This window comes from Schistocerca cancellata, chromosome 1 (genome assembly GCF_023864275.1).
Source record: "Schistocerca cancellata isolate TAMUIC-IGC-003103 chromosome 1, iqSchCanc2.1, whole genome shotgun sequence".
Classification (NCBI taxonomy): domain Eukaryota; kingdom Metazoa; phylum Arthropoda; class Insecta; order Orthoptera; family Acrididae; genus Schistocerca; species Schistocerca cancellata.
In genome coordinates this window covers 744,418,172-744,444,981 of record NC_064626.1, presented here as the reverse complement: position 1 = coordinate 744,444,981, position 26,810 = coordinate 744,418,172, and the positions used below count along the sequence as shown (strand labels likewise).

The following is a 26,810-nucleotide window of genomic DNA, read 5'->3' as shown; positions in this document are numbered from 1 at the left end:
CACGAGTGTACTCTGAATATCAGGAATCTCGTAAAACATCAAATCTCCGACATCGCTGCAACCGGAAGAAGATACTGTAAGAACGGGACTGACGAGAATCGCAAATTGCTGCAGATTTCAATGCTGGGCCATCATCGATGGAGGCTTTTGGAGTCAAAGGCCCATTCGTGTACCCTTGATGACACAAAGCTTTTGGCCTCGCCTGGGCCCGTCAACACCGACATTGGATTATTGATGACTGGAAACACGTTACCTGGTCGGATGTATCAAGCGGATGGACATGCAAGAGTATAGGGACAACATCCATAGACCCTGTGAGAGTCGATGCCACGTCATGTTGCGGCACTACTGCGTACTCGCGGAGCCCTACACGGTATTTTGGCTTCCTTCCTGTAAACTGGCTTTGCACACTTGCTACAGACCTTTTCCTTGTCTCAGCGTTCTGTGTAATGACCCATGCCCGCCAGTTGAAGCATTTCTGCACTGCTACATTATCTTTAATGCTCGGTGGTTCAGACTGTATGCAAACTCTCTCCCTCTCTGTAGTAATATCTGGCAAACTCTTGGGTAACATCGATTGTATTGACTTAACGTTTCCCTTTTGAGCCTCGTTTCGACCCTATCTTAAATTTTATGTTTAACGCTTACATTCAAATGTGTCCACATTGATTTATCTGGTACAGATATTCAAGGAAATCCTGATTTGACTAGGTTGTAGGTACCTGGCATACCGTCAAGTTGTAGGAAATCTTGTAACTTTAAGGTTTTTAAGTACTGCAAGAAGAGAAGGCAAACAAAGATAATCAGACGTATCTCATGTAAATATTTGCCACGTGGTTCACGTTAAACTGTAGGTCCCCTTTCCTCGCATCATTACTGAGATAGGTTAGGGACACACACATCACCGAAGTGACAACCAATTGAAAGGGTTGCAAATACGGTTTATCCATACGGAACTATTATTTTACAGGCTCTTTCAGTTGCCACACCAAGTACATATTGCTCACTACAGCTTCTTACGATTCTTATGGCTAGCCAAAATAATGTCACAGTTCGTCCGTCTCAGAGGTATTTTTCTAGTACATTCTCCAAGGTGTTCAGTGAATTGATTGGCATGTACGATTTTGCACCAACATTTACTAATAAAATCACACCTACTAGCTGTCTCCATATGACTAGTGTTCTCTCCTATAGAAGAGATTCATTCAGTAGTGTCATTAAAAAACGAATCATTTCCTATCCTGTAACCTGGACAACACCTGCACTTATTCCTTGCCTTTCACCTGTTTAAAACGCACCATCTTCACTAAAGAAACAAACACCGAGGTTTTGCTCAGTCACGTAATCGAAAAGTGCTTTCTTCCTCCTAGCACAATGACTCATCCATTTTTGAAGGTAGATGAATGTGATGGGTGTATGCATGAAAAAGGAAGTGTATAGTTTAATCCTGTGTGCAGTGCGGTCGTTAGAGACGCAGCATAAGCTCGGTTTAGGAAAGGATGGGGAAGGAAATCGGCCGTGCGTTTTTCAAAGGAACCATCCGTGCGTTTGCTTGGAGCGCTTTATGAAAATCTGAATGGCCGGATGGGGATCTGAACCAACGTCCTCCAGAAAACGAGTCCAGTGGGCTGACCACTGCGCTACCTCGCGCGGTGTGTGTGTGTGTGTGTGTGTGTGTGTGTGTGTGTGTGTGTGTGTGTGTGTTTGTTGTGAGGGGGAGGGGGGCGAGCTGAACAGCAATTTTACGCTATAACCTCTCCTCCCATTCCATGCCATATACTGCTGGTGAAAACCTCATCCAGCATCAGGATTTTGATTTTATATCTCTGAGTCGAGTGACACAGCAAAGGCGTGCGTTCGCGCTCTCGGTGAAAGGGCGGCAACCTCCACGGAACAATGGTCCATGATATCACCCGGCCTATAGCTGCACCAATAACGGAGCGTAGATGATATAGGCCCGAAGTCTTATTCCGACGACTCCATGACAATAAATGTTTGTTTTACTTTTGTCCACCCTTGCTAAAGTTCTATGATCATCAATAGTCCGAAAGTTTGATTACTTGGCGATTTATGAGTTCGATGTGCCTATAACCTCCCCTCGTAGTTTGGTCGATAAATACTGCCTTGCCACCATTCTGTCTAGTTGGCTACGCAAGGCCTCTCCCAAAGGAAACTGCTGGTGCTCTACTGTCACATGCCAGCGATGATGCAAGTGACTGCAGAACCCTTGACTTTCATGTGGCAGACGTTGGCGTATTCAGCTTTCGCGTCACTTCCATCATGTATTCAATAACGCTTTTTATCCTAAATTATGGAGACTGGCATAGCAACAACTGCATAGTTAGCGGGCTGTGAGGCACATATGAGCGCGCCGTGTTGGACGGGTTGTTCAGACGTGTGGCTGCCGGTGTGAGGTGCAGCGGGGCGCTGGCCAGATTAACTCGTTCTGCATCCAGGCTCCAGAGCGCTCGTGGTTCTTTCTTTGCTCGCACAGCTTTACGTCCAAGACTGCAGCCGACCAGTCGACCTTCAGCTCTTATTGATTGTCTCAAAACTAAAAGAGAACTAGAATTCAAAGCCCACATGAAATTATCGAGTGACATTTTTACTATGTCAGCTTGCACTTGTCAGACATGAGTGGCTGATTTAGGCCTGTGTAGCAATCACCGAGTGTGTACATTTCACTTACAGAAACGAGTGTGTACTTCGTATTAAAGTAGCAAAAAAGTAACATCGTATGGCGTGGCTGACTGGGAGAGTACGATGGGCAGACCCATCAGGCTAATTGTAAAGGTGTTTGCTATTCTTTCTAGCACATAGGCGCCTTTCCATTGCGAAGTGTTGGACTGGTGTCTTAAGTGTATCCTATAGGTGTAAATGACTGTAATGGATGTGAGTGTAGTGTGGTCTCATGTTTGTGGTGTGTGATTATGGGAGACGGGAGTGGGTGAAACCGGATGCTAGCACATTGTCTGCGCCTCTCGAATGGCCCCGAGGGACCGTCGAGCTTAACGTACCCACGCATGTTACCATCGACAGTGTCGCATGTCCAAACTTCAAGAGACATTGCGGTGAAGTTTGGGATTTAATCCAGGGCATTGGTACAAACAGGCAACGGCCTTGCCGCAGTGGATACACCGGTTCCCGTGAGATCACCGAAGTTAAGCGCTGTCGGGCGTGGCCGGCACTTGGATGGCTGACCATCCAGCCGCCATGCGCTGTTGCCATTATTCGGGGTGCACTAAGCCTCGTGATGCCAATTGAGGAGCTAATCGACCGAATAGTAGCGGCTCCGGTCAAAGAAAACCATCATAACGACTGGGAGAGGGGTGTGCTGACCACACGCCCCTCCTATCCGCATCCTCAATTGAGAATGACACGGCGGTCGGATGGTCCCGATGGGCCACTTGTAGTCTGAAGACGGAGTGCTATTGATGCAAAGTCTGGTGACCAGAGTATTACGCCAACACCTCTCCTTCCCTTGTCTGGAAAGACAAGGAGAAAACTGACAGGGACCGGTGTGTTCAACGAAGCGAGGCAGTTGGCGTTAAAGCAGTAACTGTAAAGAGATGTGTCAGCTGCATGCACATCCTCTGAAATTCACGTATGAATAAACAGTAATCTAAACACATACAACACCCATATTGGCGAGGCAGCATCAGATAATGTGGTCATGCACGGGCAGCTGACACGTGTCTATAAACTCATTGGTTTAATTTACGCTGTACACGAAGTTTTTATGTTACATGTATAATCTGATCTAGGCAACGGTCTTGCCGCAGTGGATACACCGGTTCCTGTCAGATCACCGAAGTTAAGCGCTGTTGGGCGTGGCCGGCACTGGGATGGGTGACAGTCCGGGCCGCCATGCGCTGTTGCCATTTTTCGGGGTGCACTCAGCCTCGTGATGCCAATTGAGGAGCTACTCGACCGAATGGTAGTGGCTCCGGTCACAGAAAACCATCATAACGACCAGGAGAGCAGTGTGCTGACCACAAGCCCTTCCTATCTGCATCTACTGAGGATGATACGGCTGTCGGATGGTCGCAATGGGTCACTTGTGGCCTGAAGACGGAGTGCTTTTTTTTATAATTTGATCTGATGGTAGTAGCTGTAGTGGCCAAAATGAGCTGATCGTGGTAGACTGATAAACCGAACCTAATTAAGCAAAAAATAACGTTATTTCATAAATCCCGGGAAAAAATGAAATGTAGACAATAGTCGGGTTAAAATTCCTACATATACTTTAGTCGTCCACATAATACAAGGTGTCTCAAAGTCTCATCCAACTTCACAAGATTATGTCTTCTACACGGCTGAATCCTACTGAAACTGCCTGTATTCATGAATTCTGCTACACAGTCAGTTAGTAGCAGATATTACTTATTACTTTTTGTCAAAATCCCATTTTTAAAACGTTTTTTCAAGTCATCACAGTCGTATGATTTTCATTGCAAGTGTCTTAACATTCCACCTACGTATCTTGGAGGTCAACGAGTCCAGCTGCCACGCGCAGAACGGGGTTTCGATTCCCCGTACTACCAAGGTTGTTTGCTTGGCAGGAGGACAGCCATTTATCTACTTACATTCCTGAGAACAGCTGACGAGTCGTGCTGAACGCCGGGTAGCAGAACATAAATCAACGGAAAGCATCTTTGGGTCCCGTGGTCTTCATCGCGGAATTAGTAGCGAGCTATTTGGTGCAGTGATTAGGACAGAGGACACCTACTCGAGAGGACAGCTGTGCAAAGTCCGCTGTCGAGCAATCCAGATTTCCGCGATTTCCCTAAATCGCTTAATGTCAATGCTGCGATCATTCCTTTGCAAGGAATCGATAGATTTGCCTCCGGAATCTGAGTTGTGTGCCATCGTTAATGACCTCATTAGCGACAGGTCGTTAAATCCCAGCCTTCCATCGTTTTTTATGTGTTTCATTCGTATATCTTTTTATGTCAATCCTTATAGTAAATGGTTACAGGGATTTCGGCTGTTCAATATGAAATGAAAATTAAAACACCTGCTGCCGTCCCTTTTCATTTAATGTATTTATCCAACCAGTTCTATTACACCATCTATAAGCTTCCTGACCAACCTAAATCACGAGGGAACCAATTTCATGCGCCGTCATGACAGGAGTTAATATTACATAATTGCTGTCCGTATACAATTTGTTTGCATACCACTATCACTTCGTTCATAAATCAACAACTGTCAGGACAACAAGTTAAATGTTTGTTGTCCTGCTCGAGCTTATTAGTTGTGTAAATAAATTACATTTCCATTTCTTTAGTCCGTTTGCGTTATACTAGAAGAAAGGCCTTATAAATCTATGTCATTATACTTTCTTTTTTCAGTGAGGAAATGATGCATCTCATGGCGCTTAAGGACAAGAACGATTTCTCTTGCGTGAATGTACTGTCTGTTAAGCAAGAGCGTGGTCGGCATTACAAACAGATTTTAAAAGATATCGTCTAAGTCTTTTCACAACCCAACAGAGGGAACGTTTGTCCTTCACGGAATGTTCATGAAGTGTACTTGGGTGGGTGGGGGGGGGGGGGGGGGAGTGTTCCTCGAAATTGGGTTTCGGTAAATTTCACGTATTAGCCAACAATTTAAATGCACAGAAGATGTTACAAATTTGTCAAATATGTTTGATGCCGACGGCCAAACTTTGGTTTATCGGCAAAAATGAAGACTGGATACTGTACAAGGATAATGATCTGACGCACCGCAGCAGGCTTTGCAGCGACTGAAAAAAAGGAGGTGTGCAGGTACTTGGTTGGCCTTCACAGTCACCTGACGCTAATACTATTGGAAATGTATGGTCTTACATAAAAAGAAGTTGCAAGGAAGAAAAAAGATATTCACTTTGAAACAGCTGTGAACTCAAATTCGGCGCACTTTGAGGTCTCTTCCGCATGTCTGTCGGAAACCAGCATTGTCGAATGGTGCTGCTTCATGTAAGCGCATGTCCTCATATGGCAAATGTCCTAATGCAGAAGTTACGCCAACCCAAGTGAGAGACACACCAGCATCCGCCCTATAGTGTTGATTAGAGATGGGGGATCCACTCTTGAACTAATTCATAGAGTTGAATCTTTCAAAGGAGTGAACAATCAGTGATTCAGAAAAAAAGAACGGTAACTCGAAACGTTTCCCACGGCAGAGGGAGAGAGAGAGAGAGAGAGAGAGAGAGAGAGAGAGAGAGAGATGGAGCATATCAGCAGCGCCTCTGCTGGTCAGAGCACAGTGCACGCCACACAACACAGCCAGCGCTGGCCTCTGCCCTGCTTCTACCTTGGCTGCCTGCATTGTGCAGTGCCCAATTGGATTTTGTGTTTCACATATGCCGTGCCGTCTCTGTGCGTCGTCTGGCACAGCTTAACTTCGCATCGCACTCTGTCGGCGATCGTTTCAGTCGCACGTCCTGCCCTCTGGGCAGTTGATGCGAGCAACAGGACAGAGAGCCACCTAGCGGATAACATAGGAACTACTTGCAAAAACCTGCTCGCAAAAGAACGGACGATTTGTCTCGGAGCGGTTGAGTTCACCGCTCCCCCCACCCTCGGACCTCGCCCGCTCAACGCTCACCCCACCGTCTCGACTCTAGCCAGAGCGTTGAACAAAGCGACTCAGGTGTCACTCTGGTCTCTGCGGTCTCAGCTCATGCAGCAATACAGCTCGTGGCTCGACCTGCTCGACTCAGCGCCTCTGCATCGGAGTTCGTCCCCACTGGATATTGTTCTTCGTAGTAATACCGCTATGTATATTACATTATTATGTTATGTATATATCAATTGTTTTTATTTTATTTTTATTTGTTTAAACTGATTAGATTAAGTTCCTGATGACTCCTCTTACTATAGGATTTTTATTATGGACACTCGAATTTACGCTTTAATTACGAGCGAACCAATAAACGTATCGCAAAATGTGATACACCAATATTTTCCTTGTTTTATTCTGCGTAAGGCTATATGCAGCACTTTCGTTTTACAGTCAAATTTATATATTTTTTTCTTATTCTGGTACGGATTTTGCGATTTTAGGCGTCTTCGGAAGGAAACGTTCACTTTAATAATATATGGCTTGCGATGTATTTGTATGAGGTTAATGAAATTTTAATACATTATAGCCAAATATATTGTTAATGTAAATCTCAAGTTACAACATTTTCCGATCACCCAAAAAACCACGATAGTGCAAAATAAATCAATAATCAAAAACTTTGTCATATCGTGGAAATTTCAATAAACAATACAAAATTCTTACTCATTATCTGTGTTACTTCAAAATAGGATCAAATAAGATCAAAATACAGGTATAGTTCTGGAATAAACCAAGTTTAAAGGGCAATGTGCCTTCCATTTATTTCCTATTGTAAATGAGTGGTGAGTCATGAAAAAGAGCTAATTCATTTCAGGGATTGAACAGTTCTGATCCAATCTCTGAAAAGAACAGTTTTGCCCATCTCTAGTGTTGATCTCTCCCCACACGATTATCGCACCTCGGTACCTTAAAAAAAATTTTGATGTTTCGACGATTACTGTCGGACGAGGATGTGCGACAGGCATCTACGGACTTCATAACACAGCTGGACACGGTGTTTTGCCAAACGGGTATCTTCAACCTGGTGCATCTGTGGGATGATTGCCTCAATGCTCATCGCGATTATCTCTCACTGGCATCGGTATCTGGACTGCACGGCTTTCGAACTGAAACTTTTCATCACCCCTTATACAGTACTAACGGCACAGTGTGCCCTATTGGGAGTTTTTCTGGTTTGGCACAAATACCTTGACACCGTATATACGTTTATGTCGTAAGATAGGTGGACTACCTCGGTGCAGCACCAGCCCGATCGAGAGCGAAGAACAAAAAAATGGTTCAAATGGCTCTGACCACTATGGGACGCAACTGCTGTGGTCATCAGTCCCCTAGAACTTAGAACTACTTAAACCTAACTAACCTAAGGACATCACACACATCCATGCCCGAGGCAGGATTCGAACCTGCGACCGTAGCGGTCACGCGGTTCCAAACTGAAGCGCATAGAACCGCGCGGCCACACTGGCCGGCAGAGAGCGAAGAACAGCCAGCCAGTATGCTAGCCACTCGCTACACACGTAGCGGACGGAGCTGCTGGCTGATTGGTAAAAGGCTTGCTCACATTATGTACAAAATCTGACGCTGAAACAAGAACTGCCACAACTTTTAAACCCTTGAGGCACGAATGTCTGTGTTGCCGACGAAGAGCGAAGCGTACTCGTGAATGTCAGTGAGCTCAATGGCATCTGAATGACAGCTGCGATGGAAACCTCCCTGATGGCGCAAGAAACCGAACACTCTGGAAATCCGAGGATGTTTCTTAATTTTTTATTAATTCAATTATGTATACCAGCGTAAATGGTCTATACGAGGGATAATAATCTATTTAGAATCTCCTGAGCCTAATATCATAGCAGCTTTTCACAACAGTATTTTCTATTTAAGTACATATTTATTTATTTACTTCGCTAGTTAAGACCTTAAGATCCTTCCCTTACATTCAAACAGACGCCTTCACAGATCCTCTTTGAAGTTAATATTATACACTCTATGACAAAAAACTACGCAGCACGAATTATTCGAATACAACGGAAGTCGAAAAACGTGATATACATGTGCACAAACAAATGATTACAGTTTCAGAAAAAATAGTTGTTTTATTCAAGAGAAAGAGCTTCTCAAACTAAACAATCAACAACTCGTTGGTCCACCTCAGGCTCTTATGCAAGAAGTTATTCGGCTTAGCATTGATAGTCAGACTTGTTGGATGTCGTGGTGAGGGACATCGTGCCAAATTCCGAGCTGGTTGTAGGGCTCTGCCCATAACGCACCAAACGATCTTAATTTTGAGAGGATCCAGTGACTTTGTTGTCCACGGTAGGGTTTGGCAAGCACGAATACGAGCAGTACAAACTCTCACCGCTTGTGGGCGGGCATCATCTTGCTGAAATGTAAGCCCAGGATGGCTTGCCGTGAAGGACGACAAAGTGGAGCGTAGAATATCGTCGAAGTATCGCTGTGCTGTGAGGCTGCGGCAAATGACAAACAAATGGGTCCTGCTATGAAAGGAAATAACACCCCAGCAATCACTTGTGGCTGTCGGGCTCTACGGAGGGCGACAATCACATTTTTTCCCACTTCTGCCCGCGGCATATCCAGAGACGGCTTCACAGGTGTTCAGGAGTCATTTCGAAGGGTATAAGGGTACTTTGCGGGCAGGGGGGTCAATTAGCATCGTATTAACTAAAATCGGGGATAAATAGACTTTATTTTGGAAGAATTAAAAAGGGGAAAGTAATACGAAACTTTAATAACTGTACAGTATTACTAAGAAGCAATATAATGAAAAGTAATAAAAAGCAAAGTAGCAAAGACTAAGCGGACAGAAATATATAGGGGCGCGTTTGTTTTTTAATACATATAAAAGAAGATGTAACACATTATTGTGCTCTCTACCTTCAGTTATCGCGATCGGGCTAGTCGATGAAAAAGTGGTATGCGACTGCGAAATTCGTTAAGGAGATTATTTAAAGACTCTTCAAGCACGTTTAGAATACATAACGTGTGACGAAGTGATCAGAGACGTTTATTGTCGGGTGAAGTGAAAATGATTCCGACAACGTAATTCGAACTTTGCGTTAGCTGGGAAAAATACTCTTGGGAATCTATTATGGTTGTGGAACCAACGAAAGTTGTACACAACGGAAAGCTATAGTTTAATTCTGCATTTTATAAAATTGTGAAACACGTGTGCGCTGAACATTAAGAGAATTTTATCCTTGGACGGTAGCGGGGGGATGTTCTGACAAGGGGTCCCAAGAGATCAACAGCAGCAAATTCTTTTAATTTAGACGAAATAATAGGAAACAACGGAGCACGATGTGAGATAGTAGATGGTTTCGCCTTTTGACAAAGTTTACAAATAGACAAGACTCTTCGAATTCTCTTTTCCATATTGTTAAAATAACAAGTCGTTCGAAGAATATGATAACATTTTCGTGGACCAAAATGTGCGTAGCTGAAATGAATATACCAAATGAGCTTATTAACAAAATCGTCTGGAATGCAAAGTACCCATAGCTTGTCATGAACAGTGCAGCGTTTGAAGAGTATGTTGTTTCTAACCAGGTAATAATGCCGAATCAGAGTGTGTGTCTTTTCATGCCATTTGCTCTTGATGTCTTTCCAAATCGGATCTTTATCTTGTTCATGAGCAATATCCTTTAAAGATGTGGTGATGAAGTTTTCAAAGGCGACTTTCTGAATGTAAAGAATACTGAAATTTTTCTCGAGGTTGCCTTCTGTGTTACTTTTCTCAAGCCCAGCCGGTGCGCGTGACAGTGCGTCCGCAACAATGTTCTCCTTGCCGGGAATGTAGACTATTGTGAAGCGGAATTCTTGCAGAAACAATGCCCAACGTTTTAACCTATCATGATTTAATTTTGAAGACATAAGGAATTGTAATGCACGATGATCACTGTATACTTTTACGTGCTTACCAGAAAGAAAGAAACGGAATTTGTTAAATGCCCAAACGATAGCTAAAGCTTCTAATTCAGTAACGGAATAATTTTTTTCACATTTTGTTAGCACTCGGCTAGCAAAAGCAATGGTTTTCTGAACAGTAATGTCATCTTCTATGGCTTCTTGAAATAAGTGGGCACCAAGACCGACTTTAGAAGAATCCGTGCTAAGGCAGAAATCTTGTGACAGATCTGGATGAGCTAGTATTGGCGCGTTAAGTAGCGCTTCTTTCAAAGAATTGAATTCCAACTGTGCTTGTTCGTCCCAGTTCCAAATAGTATTTTTTCCAGTGAGAAAACAAAGTTTTGGTGTAACAAGAATTCAGAAAACGACGGTAAAAATTTACGAGACCTAGAAAACTGCGGACTTGTCTTTTTGTGGATGGAACTGGAATGGCTCTGATTGCTTCTAACTTTTCAGGATCCGGCTGAATGCCTTCAGAAGAAATAATATGTCCCAAAAACTTCACCTTTGACCTACCGAATTCAGACTTTTCCAAGTTAACTGTAATTCCAGATTCTGCAAAAATACGTAACAAACTGTTGAGGATGCGGTTATGTTGTTCCCATGAAGCTTCTGCTATTAGAATATCGTCCACATATAAGGTGATGTGACGTTTTAAGAACTCAGATAATATGGAATTTAACCCACGAATGAATGCTGCCGAAGAAATGTTCAAACCAAAAGGAAGTTTCCGAAACTGATAACAAACGCCGAAACAAAGGATAGCTGTGTATTTTCTACATTCTGGATGAAGTTCGATCTGATAAAAGCTGGATCTGAGATCTATGGAAGACAACACTTTTACACCATTAAAATTTTGAAGAAGTTCTTCCATCGTCTGCGGCCTGTCTGTTTCAGGAATGATGATAGTATTGATTTGTCTAGAATCTAAAACAAGCCTGATCGATCCATTTTTCTTCTCAACAACATGTAATGGGTTGTTGTATGAGCTTACTGCAGGCTCAATAATGCCTTCATTAAGCATAGATTGTATTTCTGTTCTAACACGGTCCCTATAATGTGCTGGAATTACGTATGGTCTAACACAAAATTTAGTATGCTCACGAACACGATATTGGTATTGAAATCCCTTGATTGTTCCTGTTTTGTGAGTAAAAACTGTGGAGTGTGCTTGTAAAATCTCAAAAAGGTCCTGCCTATCAGTGTCATTACAATTCTCAATTGTTTGAATTTTATTCTGAATTAACTCATTAGTTTCAAATATGCCGTCGATACCATCCCTGTCAGTACTTCCAGAGTGATTGTTAGTGTCTAGTTCCGTAGAAAATTCCGAACTGTTGTCTAACAGAACGTAAAGCCGATTAATTTCCTCATCATGGTTTGAGAGACAGTCTTCAAATTTCAAAGCTATTGACTTACCTTCTTTCTCTAAACTTATTTCAGCATCGTGAAAGCTTAAAATTGCTTTGTATTCATTCAAAAAGTCTACTCCCAGTATAATTTCCGTCGACAATAATGGAACAATAAGAAAGTTCATAGAGAAGCTGTGGCTTTGACAAAAGAATTCTAAATTGGTTTGTTGGCGTACATCTACACTTTTTCCAAAGATTGCACCTTGTAATTTAATCTTACGTAACGGAAGTGTGGGACAATCGTTCGATTTGTTGCATTTGCTAAAAGCTGTTTCACTAATTATTGAAATGGGACTGCCAGAGTCAAATACTGCCGTAAATTTTACGTCATTTACTGTAATGTGAATCACAGGATATGCAATGTTGTTATGTTTTACGTCGTGTTCCTGGAGTAAGATGTCTCTAATGTCTTCCATTCTTACGTAATTACTAGCTACGGCAGCTGCATCGTCAGTTTCATAAGTACGTTTTCTGGCTGCCAGTGGTGTGAGTCATTGCCTATTTTCTCTTTGTTGGCGCGCGTCATTATTGGGATTTGGAGACCTAACTTCTACAAATTCACCGTGACGAGAATCCCGCCAGTTCTGATGCAGTTCAGGTCTGTTGTTACGATCATATCGTCTGTCGTCATGTCGGTAGATTCCATAGTTTCTTGTCGGTCACGTGGTGGAGAATTTCTCCCTGAGTCGTAACTGCGCGCTGGACCGTTGCGTCCAAAGTTATTCTGTCTCCCTTGATAATAATTGTTTTGGTTCCCATATTGTCTGTTTCTCTGATTGTCTCTGTGATAGTCATTACTGCGGAAAGGTGATCTTTCCCTGTAACTATTACTCTTTCAGTGGTTGTCATATGGGTGGTGTCTGTTTTGGTCACGATTTACGTTATAAGAATAGGCTTGTCGTGGCCATTTATTGTTTCTGTCGTCACGGAATTGTGACGGATGTGACCTGTAGTGATTGTTTTCCTGTTTTTGCATCCCGCGACTGTCTGTGTCAATTTCTAATTCTTGTAAGAGTCCCTGAAAAGCTTCAATGTCGTCTTTGCAACGTCCTGCCAAAATAATATGCCGTAAATGTTCAGGTAATTTGATTAAGCAAATGCGGATGAGTTCTGAGGGGCTGTATGGGTTTGACAGGTACTGATTCTTGTGCAACATGTCTTCAAAATATTTCACAAGACTGGAAAATTCAGATTGTTCGAAATGTTTCATCATTATGATGCCATGTTTTACTCGGTTTTGTGTGGCTTGAGACCAATATGCTGAGAGGAAGGCATGGTAAAATTCTCCTTCACTGTGGCAATCGTGAATGACCGATCGCATTCTTACAGCTGGTTCATTCTCTAAGTAGCCACACATAAATTCTAACCTGTGCTCCAATGACCAGTTGGGAGGGAAACAATGAGAGAATTGATGGAGACACGCTTGTGGATGAATGTCGTTGGCAGAATTCTTAAACGTTTTGAATTTACGTGTAGTAATGAACAGCTTATAGTCAAAATCATCGTGTCAGCGAGTAGCATATCGGTCATTGTTACGTCGTGTCGGCGGTTCCATCTCAAAATTCGGTGTACCTTGCCAATTTCTTTCATAATTTCCGAAGTGTCCTGAATTATTATTTTGTGGCTTTTCCGTATTTCTAAGTTCCTCTTCCCGTGTTGGAGCGCGAGTGTCCTCTGAAATATGTAATTCTTGTATCACCTGCGTCAACTGATCTTGTACTTCCTGGGTTTCTCTTTTGTACTGTGTATTGATTTGATTTTGATTTTGTTTGAATTTTCTTATTTGTTCATACTCTTCTGTGTCAGTAAAGGCTACAGGTCTTGTGTCATTCAGATCATCATCTACCTTTGTAGATAAGTTAGTGACCTGATCCGAAAGTTCGGCTACTTTCTCCGATAGTGAACACATTTCCTCAGTGTGTTTTTCTGACCCAAGTTTCAGAGTGTCCATTTGTGTTGAAATCGAATCTACTGTGTCCTTTAAGTTTTCCTGAGTTTTTGCAAGTTGCGTAACCGAATCGGTAGATGCAACTGAGTCAATTTTAGCCCACAAGGTCTCATGATTTTCATGAACAATGGTTTGCAGTTCTTTTATGGCTGCTTCGTGATTCTGTAATGCATTTTCATGCCGCGAAAAAATAGGTTGGAAGTGCTCACAAATTTGTGTTTTTACGTCATTACCGACTTTTTGACATTTCGATTCAATGTTATGTAACTCAGTAGTTAAATCTTCACGTGTTTGTTCAAGTGTGGTGTCTAACTTTTGAAGATTTTCTTCCACTGTGTCTAACTTTTTAAGATTTTGTTCCACTGTATGTAACTTTTTAAGCTTTTGCTGTGTTTGTCTCTGATTTTGTTCAATTTGTTTCTAATTTTGTTCAAGCGTTGTGTCTAACTTTTGTAGCCTTTGTCCCATTTGTTGCATTAAATGTAATAACAGTGCACTGGTGTCTGAAACATGTTCCTCAGTGCTATTCGGTAACGCATTTGAAGCGGCAATATTCGCAGTTTGAATAGCAGAAAATGTGTCTTGACTTATTTGAGAAAAGGGTGAGGATGCAAAACCTGAATCTACAGTATTTGCAAGATTGTGTCTGGTCATTTCGGATTCCTGAGGCGAGCTGTTGCCGACCGATCGATCGATAATGCTTCCCTGTTCACTAATTGTTTCACTGTCTACACCATTGTTTGCAGCCCACTCCATTTCCCTATGAACAATTACCAAATTACTACTTTGAACATTAGTTAATTCATTACTCGGTGGCGCTAACACACTGCTTTCGTCTACACTGTCATTTCTCAGTTTACTTTGGAGCCTAGTATTACGTTTTTCACACGCCATCATTGTCACAATATTTCACACGACAACACAGAAAAGTACAATTTTAAGAGCAAAAATAAGAGAACACATTAACATAGAACTGAAAATAATATCTAGTTAATTGCAAGCGCAGCTGCGAAATACGGTGCAAATCTACATGCATGCCACAACTGTTTTACTGTGCAACAATGAAAAACCACAACTACCAAGGAAATTCTCTCTATAATTACGCGCTAGCAGTAAACAAAAGCTACATTAAATACACAAACTACAAGAAAAAATCAGAAGATTCCAGTGAGGTATCCTAGGCTAAGGGTCGACATATGAAACGTCCCCTTATAACAATTGTTACACGACTGTGCTTAAACTGACACAAGCGCAACGCAATCTGACTTTCAAAAATCCCTACAAAAGAATGGCCCTGACTAACATTAACCTATACGTTTCACAAATCACTTACCTCACAAAAATCTTCGTTACTGGAACTACTGCAATACAGCGAGCGCCACTACTGCCAGCTAAATAAAAGATTCAAACTACTGAAGGCGCTAACTACTGATAGGGATAGTTAGCAAACACCAATACCACAATCTCTACCAGGACTACAGTGGGTCTACTCTGTGATGACCTACCTACCAATCTTCTTCAAAACGTCGAATGACTCTGCTGTGGGTTTGCTCTGTTGTGGCCCATTACCTGTCAGCATGTCAAGAGTCAGCACTGTCTTTCCGTTGGAAGGACAACACTACTTCTTCAAGACTGCATGGAAATCCACTACTTCTGTGTGCAATTTCTTTTACTAATGAGACTTCGTAAAAAAAAAAAACCTATAATTACTATTGTGATGAATGATCAGGACTATCTTTATGGACTGTGAGAAAATTTTAGCTTTTGACCAACATTGTATAAATAAGTGTGTGCATTTGATTTCTTGGTTATTGTAATTATGAAAAATTTTATCAAATCATTATTGGCCGCTGCCCAAACAAATTTGTAAAATTTTTTGTGGGGAGCATGGGGGCTATGTAAGTAGGCTGTTTATATTTTCTTATTGGCAACGTTACATAGCGCTCTATATGAAAATCACTGGCTGTGCTGTGTGCAGCCTGTGGCTAGTTTGCATTGTTGTCTGCCATTGTAGTGTTGGGCAGCGGCAGCTGGATGTGAAAAAAATGGCTCTGAGCACTATGGGACTCAACATCTCAGGTCATAAGTCCCCTAGAACTTAGAACTACTTAAACCTAACTAACCTAAGGACACCACACACACCCATGCCCGAGGCAGGATTCGAACCTGCGACCATAGCAGTCCCGCGGTTCCGGACTGCAGCGCCGTAACCGCTAGACCACCGCGGCCGGCAGCTGGATGTGAACAGCGCGTAGCGTTGCGCAGTTGGAGGTGAGCCGCCAGCAGTGGTGGATGTGGGGAGAGAGATGGCGGAGTTTTGTAATTTGTCATGAACTGCTATATATATTATGACTATTAAGGTAAATACATTGTTTGTTCTCTATTAATATCTTTCATTTGCTAACTATCCCTATCAGTAGTTAGTGCCTTCTGTAGTTTGAATCTTTTATTTAGCTGGCAATAGTGGCGCTCGCTGTATTGCAGTAGTTCGTGTAACGAAGATTTTTGTGAGGTAAGTGATTTGTGAAAGGTATAGGTTAATGTTTGTCAGGGCCATTCTTTTGTAGGGATTTTTGATAGTCAGATTGCGTTGCGCTAAAATTATTGTGTGTCAGTTTAAGCACAGTCGGGTATAAATTGTTCTAAGGGGACGTTTCAACCGTTAAATTGAACCTTGCGTGTGAAAGACAATCACATCTAACATTTATAGAGCGAAGAATATACATTTAAGTGCCGAATTGAGAGCCTGGGTCGTGTCGAAATTTGGACATTATATGACACGCGTTATTCAGAACACGATATCGACCATTCTAATACTGAAAAGAAGGATAGGATCATCACCTCTAATCCCGATTCATATTTCATATTTAGTTAGTGAAAAGAAAAGTGTTAGTAAACAAACTACATTTCAATTTTATCCACGATTTTGGCTACATTACGTAGTCTTGACAACATGATAAACGATATCTGTGGAAGTTGTATACAAGGTATACAACGTATCGTCATAATATTTAGCCAGGCAATATTGAAGGACACCAAAAATGTAAATGCATGAAATTGTTCTTCAGCGGATGTATAATGTGTGAGTGCAACGAACTGTATTGAGAAACTGAACATCCATTACGTACTTGCATGTTTATCTGCGAAAATGGTCCTTGTCGGTACATCGGCATAGAGTTCGAATTGAATCGCTGGAACATTGCAAACCATCCAGATTAATCGAACATCTAAATACGCATAATGTTGGTATCACCAGGATGTGTTCTTTGTCCTCACCCCCGTGGCAGTAATTGAATTAAGAGTCATCCGGGAATAATATTTAAATCAATTGACGTCCATTGAGCTAGCGTCACGAATTTTCAAACGTCCACTGCCATGTATGAAGGCGAGTGACACCACGAGTGCTAACGTCGATCGAGGGGTGTCGTCGTGATCGTATTGAATGACATTGAGCGGTCACAAGGGGCACTCGCCACTGAAGACAATTCTTCTTCAGTTTATGAGTCCATGCCGAAGACGTGTCTGGAGACGCCCCGGTCAGCAGTGGGATACCAACCTGATGGCCGCCCGCCGTCCAGCCCTGCAAACCGGAGTGGTCGTTTGGGCTGCCACTTTTCTTCATAGCAGGAGCTCTTTGGTTGGCATCCGCTGCAGCATTACAGCACAGCGATACGTCGACGATATTCTGGGCCCCTTTTTGTTGCCCTTCACGGAAAGCCATCCTGGGCTTACATTTCCGCAAGATAACAGCCGCTCACTCGCGGTGAGAGTTTCTACTGTTTGTCTTCGTGCTTTCCAAACCATACCTTGGCCAGCAAGGTAGCCGGACCTGTCACTAATTGAGAACGTTTGAAGCATTATGGGCAGGACGCTCTAAACAGCTCAGGATTTTGACGATCTAATGCGCCAACTGGACAGAATATGATATCTCTCACGAGGACATCCAACAACTCCATTAATCAATTCCCAACCGAATAATTGCTTGCATAAGGGCCAGTGGTGGACCAATTCGTTGCTGGCTTGCGCGATTTGTGAAGGTCTTTCTCTTGAATAAATCGTTAAGGTGTTTTCTTTGTCTTAGAGTGTATAGTAATGAACATAATTATTACAATAATGTCAAACAGTTAATCTTATTTATTAAAATATTTCAGTATACTGTGCCCTTGTTGAATTTCTGGAAGGAGTCCAACGTTTAATTATCATCTTAGTAGGATGTAGCTTCTATGAACGTCCAGTTCACACACCGGCTCGATAGTAACTGGTGTTAAAGTTTGTTTCCGGACGTTTCCACACATAGGCGCGACGTCACATGTTTTCCAAATTCGAACGCAACTGGTTGTTGACGGTTGACTTTGTCCTCTATTTATGTCAACTTCTATCGCCGAAGAAGACTTCCGCAGAGCGGACGAAACACTGGGTTTCTTCGACAAATTCATTTGTCTATAGTACAATAGACCAAAATATTGTAATGCGTCTGACGTTTCCAGGTGTGAAATTTTATATTTTACTGATCTGTTAATATTGAGATAGGTAGATACTGCATAATAAACTTTCTTTTGTTGTAGGGCTGAGGTTAGACTGCAAATAAAAATAAAAATAAGAAAGATAGATTTCGGTGCTGTACGGGAAGAATCAAATCTGGAAACGAAGTTAACTGGCCAAGAGGCAAACTCTAAAACAACAGGAAAAACTCAGAGCGAGAGGCAACGAAATCATTCGAAGAGAAAAAGAAAGAGGAAGAGGTAAGGCAAGGTAGAAGACTATTGAAAGGAAGAAAAGTATTCGCTCACTATTGGACGAGAAGGAGTATAAAAATTACCGAAAGAGAACCTACTGCAATGGTTGTACAAAAAGCTATAGTCTTCACTTAAATGCAACGTGGTTTTGGGTCAGACACATGTAATAGTATCTCATGCCACGCATGTGAGTGAAAATATTTGGATTTACACATCAGTACATCAGAGCTGCTGAATGTGTCAGACCTTGCACTAAAATTGAGGAATACTGGCAGGTATCTGATCGCCACAAGAGGAACTCAGCAGTTAAACGGCTAACGAAACACTGAAGAACATAGAGAACTAGAAAATGATGTAGCTTACCCTGTCGCATTCCCCAACTGACTAAAATGGCTCTGAGCACCATGGGACTTAACAGCTATGGTCATCAGTCCCCTAGAACTTAGAACTACTTAAACCTAACAAACCTAAGGACATCACACAACACCCAGTCATCACGAGGCAGAGAAAATCCCTGACCCCACCGGGAATCGAACCCGGAACCCGGGCGCGTCCCCAACTGTGTTTAAGATTGTCTAATATATTGTTTTTGTTGTTGGTGGTGGTGTGGTGCTGGTTGTGATGGTGGTGGTGGTGTGGTGCTGGTGGTGGTGGTCATGGTGGTGGCCTTCAGTCTGAAGACTGGTTTGATATACACTCCTGGAAATTGAAATAAGAACACCGTGAATTCATTGTCCCAGGAAGGGGAAACTTTATTGACACATTCCTGGGGTCAGATACATCACATGATCACACTGACAGAACCACAGGCACATAGACACAGGCAACAGAGCATGCACAATGTCGGCACTAGTACAGTGTATATCCACCTTTCGCAGCAATGCAGGCTGCTATTCTCCCATGGAGACGATCGTAGAGATGCTGGATGTAGTCCTGTGGAACGGCTTGCCATGCCATTTCCACCTGGCGCCTCAGTTGGACCAGCGTTCGTGCTGGACGTGCAGACCGCGTGAGACGACGCTTCATCCAGTCCCAAACATGCTCAATGGGGGACAGATCCGGAGATCTTGCTGGCCAGGGTAGTTGACTTACACCTTCTAGAGCACGTTGGGTGGCACGGGATACATGCGGACGTGCATTGTCCTGTTGGAACAGCAAGTTCCCTTGCCGGTCTAGGAATGGTAGAACGATGGGTTCGATGACGGTTTGGATGTACCGTGCACTATTCAGTGTCCCCTCGACAATCACCAGTGGTGTACGGCCAGTGTAGGAGATCGCTCCCCACACCATGATGCCGGGTGTTGGCCCTGTGTGCCTCGGTCGTATGCAGTCCTGATTGTGGCGCTCACCTGCACGGCGCCAAACACGCATACGACCATCATTGGCACCAAGGCAGAAGCAACTCTCATCGCTGAAGACGACACGTCTCCATTCGTCCCTCCATTCACGCCTGTCGCGACACCACTGGAGGCGGGCTGCACGATGTTGGGGCGTGAGCGGAAGACGGCCTAACGGTGTGCGGGACCGTAGCCCAGCTTCATGGAGACGGTTGCGAATGGTCCTCGCCGATACCTCAGGTGCAACAGTGTCCCTAATTTGCTGGGAAGTGGCGGTGCGGTCCCGTACGGCACTGCGTAGGATCCTACGGTCTTGGCGTGCATCCGTGCGTCGCTGCGGTCCGGTCCCAGGTCGACGGGCACGTGCACCTTCCGCCGACCACTGGCGACAACATCGATGTACTGTGGAGACCTCACGCCCCACGTGTTGAGCAATTCGGCGGTACGTCCACCCGGCCTCCCGCATGCCCACTATACGCCCTCGCTCAAAGTCCGTCAACTGCACATACGGTTCACGTCCACGCTGTCGCGGCATGCTACCAGTGTTAAAGACTGCGATGGAGCTCCGTATGCCACGGCAAACTGGCTGACACTGACGGCGGCGGTGCACAAATGCTGCGCAGCTAGCGCCATTCGACGGCCAACACCGCGGTTCCTGGTGTGTCCGCTGTGCCGTGCGTGTGATTATTGCTTGTACAGCCCTCTCGCAGTGTCCGGAGCAAGTATGGTGGGTCTGACACACCGGTGTCAATGTGTTCTTTTTTCCATTTCCAGGAATGTATTTCCCCAAAATACTCTAAGCTGTGCAAGTATCTTCAGCTGCGAATAGCTACTGCAGCTTACATCCTTTCTAGCCTCCTTACTGTATTCATCTCTTGGTCTTCATCTATAATTTTTACCCCCCCCCCCCCCCACACATTTCTCTCTGATATTGAACCTGTAACCCCTTAATGTTTCAGAACGTGTCCTATCAACCGATCCCTTTTTGTAGTCAATTTGTGCCACAAATTTCTTTTCTCCTCACTGACCTCTAGTACCTCGTCATTGGTTATGTTATCTACCCATCTCAGTGTTCTCTTACAGCACCACATTTCAATATCATCTATTCACTTCTTGTCTAAACTGTACATCGTCCGCGGTGCAGTTCCATGCAGGCCTACATTCCAAACAAATACCTGCAGAAAATACTTTCAAACACTTAAATCTATATTCCTTATTAACAAAATTGTCTCCTTGAGAAATGATTTTCTGCCATTGTCAGTCTACATTTTATACCATCTCTGTTTCGACCCAAATAGCACAACTTCTAGTGTCACGTTTCCTAGTTCAATTCCTAATCCAATTCCTTCAGCCGTGTGGCTCGACCAACGATATTCCCGCCGCCGGTGTGGGTGATCTTTCCGGTGGTGTGCCGTAGTGGCCGTGCGGTTCTAGGCGCTGCAGTCTGGAACCGCGAGACCGCTACAGTCGCAGGTTCGAATCCTGCCTCGGGCATGGATGTGTGTGATGTCCTTAGGTTAGTCAGGTTCAACTAGTTCTACGTTCTAGGGGACTCATGACCTCAGGCGTTAAGTCCCATAGTGCTCAGAGCCCTTTCAACCATTTTTTTTCCGTTGGTGTGAGGAGAGCGCGCGGTGGTGCCACCTACCGGGGCGATCGTGGCGCCAGCGGTAAGCTCTAGCAAGTAGCGGGGGATTTTGCTTTGGGACGCCTAGCAGTGACGGCGTTTGGGAAGTCTGGCACACAGCACAGGCGCCATGCGAGGCAGCAAGAAGAGGACATCTAAAAGGGGTTGTTTACCCGGGTGACGGCGCCATAGGGAATATCGCCGGCGTGGAAGCAGTCACGTCACTGGGAAGCCGTTGGTGTATTTCGCTTGTTATATGTCTTCTGGCACCGAGATCTGTGCCGGCTGGCTTCGTCGAACAAGTTCGAATGTGTTTAATTTCAACTTGCTTAGTACGCAAGGTTATAGTGAGAGCTGTATATGATGTGATGATTAACAATTAATAGGGTCTGGAGAGCTGAAACATTCTGTTTGTGGATTACTGCTGTCAGTGTTAACCGCCATTGTAAACAGTTTGGCTGGTCCTTGACTAAGTGCCGCCTGGTTGTTATATTTATATCACGCGACGGAGTTAAGCTGGCCAATTTATATAGATGCACACGGAAAAAAAATTCCCTAAATATATTTTTCTGCGAGATGCAATAATACAGGGTGATTCAAAAAGAATACCACAACTTTAAAAATGTGTATTTAATGAAAGAAACATAATATAACCTTCTGTTATACATCATTACAAAGAGTATTTAAAAAAGTTTTTTTTCACTCAAAAACAAGTTCAGAGATGTTCAATATGGCCTCCTCCAGACACTCGAGCAGTATCAACTCGATACTCCAACTCGTTCCACACACTCTGTAGCATATCAGGCGTAACAGTTTGGATAGCTGCTGTTATTTCTCGTTTCAAATCATCAATGGTGGCTGGGAGAGGTGGCCGAAACACCATATCCTTAACATACCCCCATAAGAAAAAATCGCGGGGGCTAAGATCAGGGCTTCTTGGAGGCCAGGGATGAAGTGCTCTGTCACGGGCTGCCTGGCGGCCGATCCATCGCCTCGGGTAGTTGACGTTCAGGTAGTTACGGACAGATAAGTGCCAATGTGGTGTCGCTCCATCCTGCTGAAATATGAATTGTTGTGCTTCTTGTTCCAGCTGAGGGAACAGCCAATTCTCTAACATCTCCAAATACTGTAGTCCAGTTACAGTAGCACCTTCGAAGAAAAAGGGACCAAAAACTTTATTGGCTGAAATGGCACAGAAAACGTTCACCTTAGGCGAGTCACGTTCATACTGAGTTGTTTCCCGCGGATTCTCGTCGATTCACTTCTGCCGTACTCAATAACACAAAAAGCTTTCTGTTGAGCGGTCGCCATCTTAGCATCAACTGACGCTGACGCCTAGTCAACAGCGCCTCAAGCGATCAAATGTACAACTAAATGAAACTTTATAGCTCCCTTAATTCGCCGACAGATAGTGCTTAGCTCTGCCTTTTGTCGTTGCAGAGTTTTAAATTCCTAAAGTTGTGGTATTCTTTTTGAATCACCCTGTATTAGTGCTACGTTTCTATCTGAAGCGATAGTGTGTCTGAGAGACACGTGTCTAATTCTAAATGAGTAATTTCAAAAATTCTTACAAGTTGCTGAGAGGCCAGTTGTTATTGTGTGCTTAAATAGTTTGAAACTGATTCTATTAATGAACGTACAATAATTCCTTCAATGACAGTATGTGGATATGGTAATTAATTCTGATTTGTTTTTGCCTGTACTCTGAATTATTTTGGTAATAACAATAACTGCAGTAACGAAAGACTACATTTACTCGTTAAATTTAATAAATTGTTCTTCAGACTGATCATAGTTTTTGAGTAAATAATTTTTAACTCATTTCACTAAATGTGTAATATGCTAGAAATGCCGTGGTTTATGAATGTTTAAATTTGCAAGTAACTTGCTCTCACCTAAATGGTAATTTTAAAAATGTGTTTATGGTTTTCTTTGTTATTTGTCTTCTTTAAAAGTGCCAAATAAATGTTCAGTGCGACTGCCAATGGGGTGATTGCCTGATGTGTCACTTGGTCCAGTCCTACCACGCCACAGCCTGTTGTGCTGAGCTTGTGTCGTCGCATAAAGGTTGAATTCCATGCTATAATGACATATCAGTTAACACAAATATTTCATGCAAGGATCCGTGGCTACCTCGACTCATATGGCGTTTTCACTGTTATTTTCATATGCATCGTCATTACCTAAGTGCCAAGTGAATAAATAGCGAACCATTTTCAACTGAATGGCTAATAAACACGCTATGTATAGGGGATAGTAATCCACACCGTCAGTTAGTTAACATAGACATACTATGTTTACACTGTATACATAATACGAGACAGTCAACATGCGGATTATAGTTTTAATACCTCCAAATATCTACAGAATTCTAAACCTCTAGGCACCCAGCATAAATTCAATGAGTGAGAAATTCAAACAATAATCAGGTCATAAGGTACAAAATATTTATTCTCTAAAGGAAATACAAAGCACTCCGTCTTCAGGCCACAAGTGGCCCATCTGGACCATCCGACTGCCGTGTCATCCTAAGTTGAGGATGCAGATAGGAGGGGCGTGTGGTCAGCACACCGCTCTCCCGGTCGTTATGATGGTTTTCTTTGACCGGAGCCGTTACTATTCGGTCGAGAAGCTCCTCAATTGGCATCACGAGGCTGAGTGCGCCCGGAAAACTGGCAACAGCGCATGGCGGCTGGATGGTCAGCCATCCAAGTGCCGGCCACGCCCGACAGCGCTTAACTTCGGTGATCTCACGGGAACCGGTGTATCCACTGCGGCAAGGCCGTTGCCAAGGAAATGCAGATAACTGTTTAATTTCTTCAAACATGTTCTTGGTTTTCTTGTGTTAGTTATTTCTTGCTCATAAATAAACAACTGCAGATACTATTTTCTATTTATCTGGTAGGTCGTACGACTGAGGCGACACTGTACTCTGTAAAATAATACACTGTCTGCCCTGTAATCACAGCTATCAGCCAGACACAGTTTAAATAAGAAGTACAGTAGCAGAGGCCAGATCTGCAGTATCGAGTCTATAGATAAACAGTGTCTTTTACTTGACGGTTCACATGTGTGTATTTCAAACCAACTTCTCCGTAACTTTACAGTATAATGGTACTTGTGTTATGTACAGAGTTCTGCGTAAGGTTTTTGGTTCTAACTAAAAAAAATAAAGTCTGTCAAAAAACTGCATATGGTATTCATACCTCCCAACCCGTTTTCTGGCACACAACCACCACTACTGTGTCTCGTCTTCTTTGTAGATTTTATGTCCGCGTAACGGACGACTAGTCTTCAGGCAGAATACACACCTAGCTGAATGGGCATTACATTTTGATCTCCAGTAAAGGAGAAATGTGTTTCCAGCAAGCTGAAAAAATATTGCGTGCAGCTGCTGATCAGGTCATCAGAACAATGTAGTGGGCTGAAAACGATTGTAGCAGCTAACGACACCAACGTAGCACTGCAATAACGTAACTGATACTGCGACCGTGAGAATAATAAGAGTTTAAAGAAATTTTAAAACTAATTCAAAGTTCTTGCCCACAAGTTAGTTTCCAACACTACAGGTATGTATTTATCTGTAGAAGTACGCGTGGCTTGCAATTGACCACCCACGGAGTCGATTACGTTCGAGAGTGACTTTTTTTTACTACTTTATGACTTCACTAAGTGTATCTGCTCTTTGTTAAGAACGACAAGCCATTGTATGTTTGCCGCGCGGGGTAGCCATGCGGTCTAAGGCCCTTTGCCACGGTTCACGCGGCTTCCGCCGTCGGAGGTTCGAGTTGGTCCTGGATGTGTGTGTTGTCCTTAGCGTAAGTTAGGTCAAGTTAGATTCAGTAGTGTGTAAGCCTAGGGACCGATGACCTCAGCAGATTGGTCCCATAGAACTTACCACCACCACCACCACCACCAGCATTGTATGTTGAGTGGAAACAGCCTGCATAACTAGGGCTCACTCCCAGACCTACACGAACAGAGAATTCAGGGTCTCATATACAGAGCTATTTATATCTGATAATGGTTTAAAGTTTGTAGAAGTGCTTGGCGGAATAACTGACTACTCCGCCTTCTCACTCAGTTCTAAAGAAACAAAGTTTTGTTGAGATTAATTTAGTTACATCTTCTTTACCGCTCTGCTGTCTAAACTTTCTGGTACTTCTAGTTAGTTCGAGTTAGTTTTGGAACACGTGAAATACAGCTTTACAAAAAAAATGTTCTGACAATTAATGCTTACTTTCAGATAGAGGCAGAGTAGTCTTAATGCACATGACACAAATTTACGAAGATCATAAAGCATTTTAAAAGACAAAAGAATGTAACAAAAAATAAAATACGCACACAAAATCTGGGTAAAAGAATAAAAAAGGAGAACGATTTATCATATTGCAAAGACATCATAGTGTTAAATGAAGCACTTCAGTTAGGAAAAATAGCTATTGTTAACAAAATAACATAGAACGCTGCCCTCCTTCTCGTTTGCTTTGGAAGAACTGTCTAGCTCTCTCTACCATTGTAACGTTTTATATGGATATTGAGCGTGACGCCAGCGTTGTGTTATTTGATCGTCCGTTCAGCCAGCGGAAGGCACGCTCTTGGACCACGGGCTAGATTGGTCGTATAATGGCTCAATTATACGTTATAAATCTAAATAACCGTCATAAAACTAGGGAGTTAATTACTTTATGGAGATAACTTCCTCGAAATTTTTCTACAGCCCGCCCGATGGCTCTGTAAACTGTCGGAATACGATCTTCACCTTTAAGTTTTTGTGTTCTTTACTGTTGTTACTAAATTTTACCAGTCTTATACAACAGTTATTTCATTCCTCAATTGTCAGTTATGTCAAAACCAAAATACTTCTTATTACTTTGTATGTACACTCTCTCATTTTCCCCCGTGAATCCAATTTACCATTTCTTTATGATTTAATTGGCGAAGTGGTTCCCGAACACAAATTATAACCGTTTACCAAGATGTATATTTGTCAAGGTGCGTAATGGCCAATTGTCGTATTCAGGAAAAGTTAAATTCAATTTATACCTGTTATTCAACACTAATAATAATTTGAATTTATGGTCACTGCTGGATTTGTACTTATAACCCAGTATCTGGTTTCTAAGTGTCTGCTTAATTATGATATATGACTGAAAGTAAAAAAAATCACAACTTCGAGAAGGAGCAGTGCGACATAAAGGAAAGGTGGTAGGC

At 43.0% G+C, this 26,810-nt stretch overlaps 1 pseudogene; it reads left to right on the top strand.

Annotated features, from left to right (window-relative positions):
• The first annotated feature begins 3,763 nt into the window (after nt 1–3,763).
• LOC126100059 (5S ribosomal RNA) lies at nt 3,764–3,881 on the top strand (annotated as a pseudogene).
• Nucleotides 3,882–26,810: the final 22,929 nt, after the last annotated feature.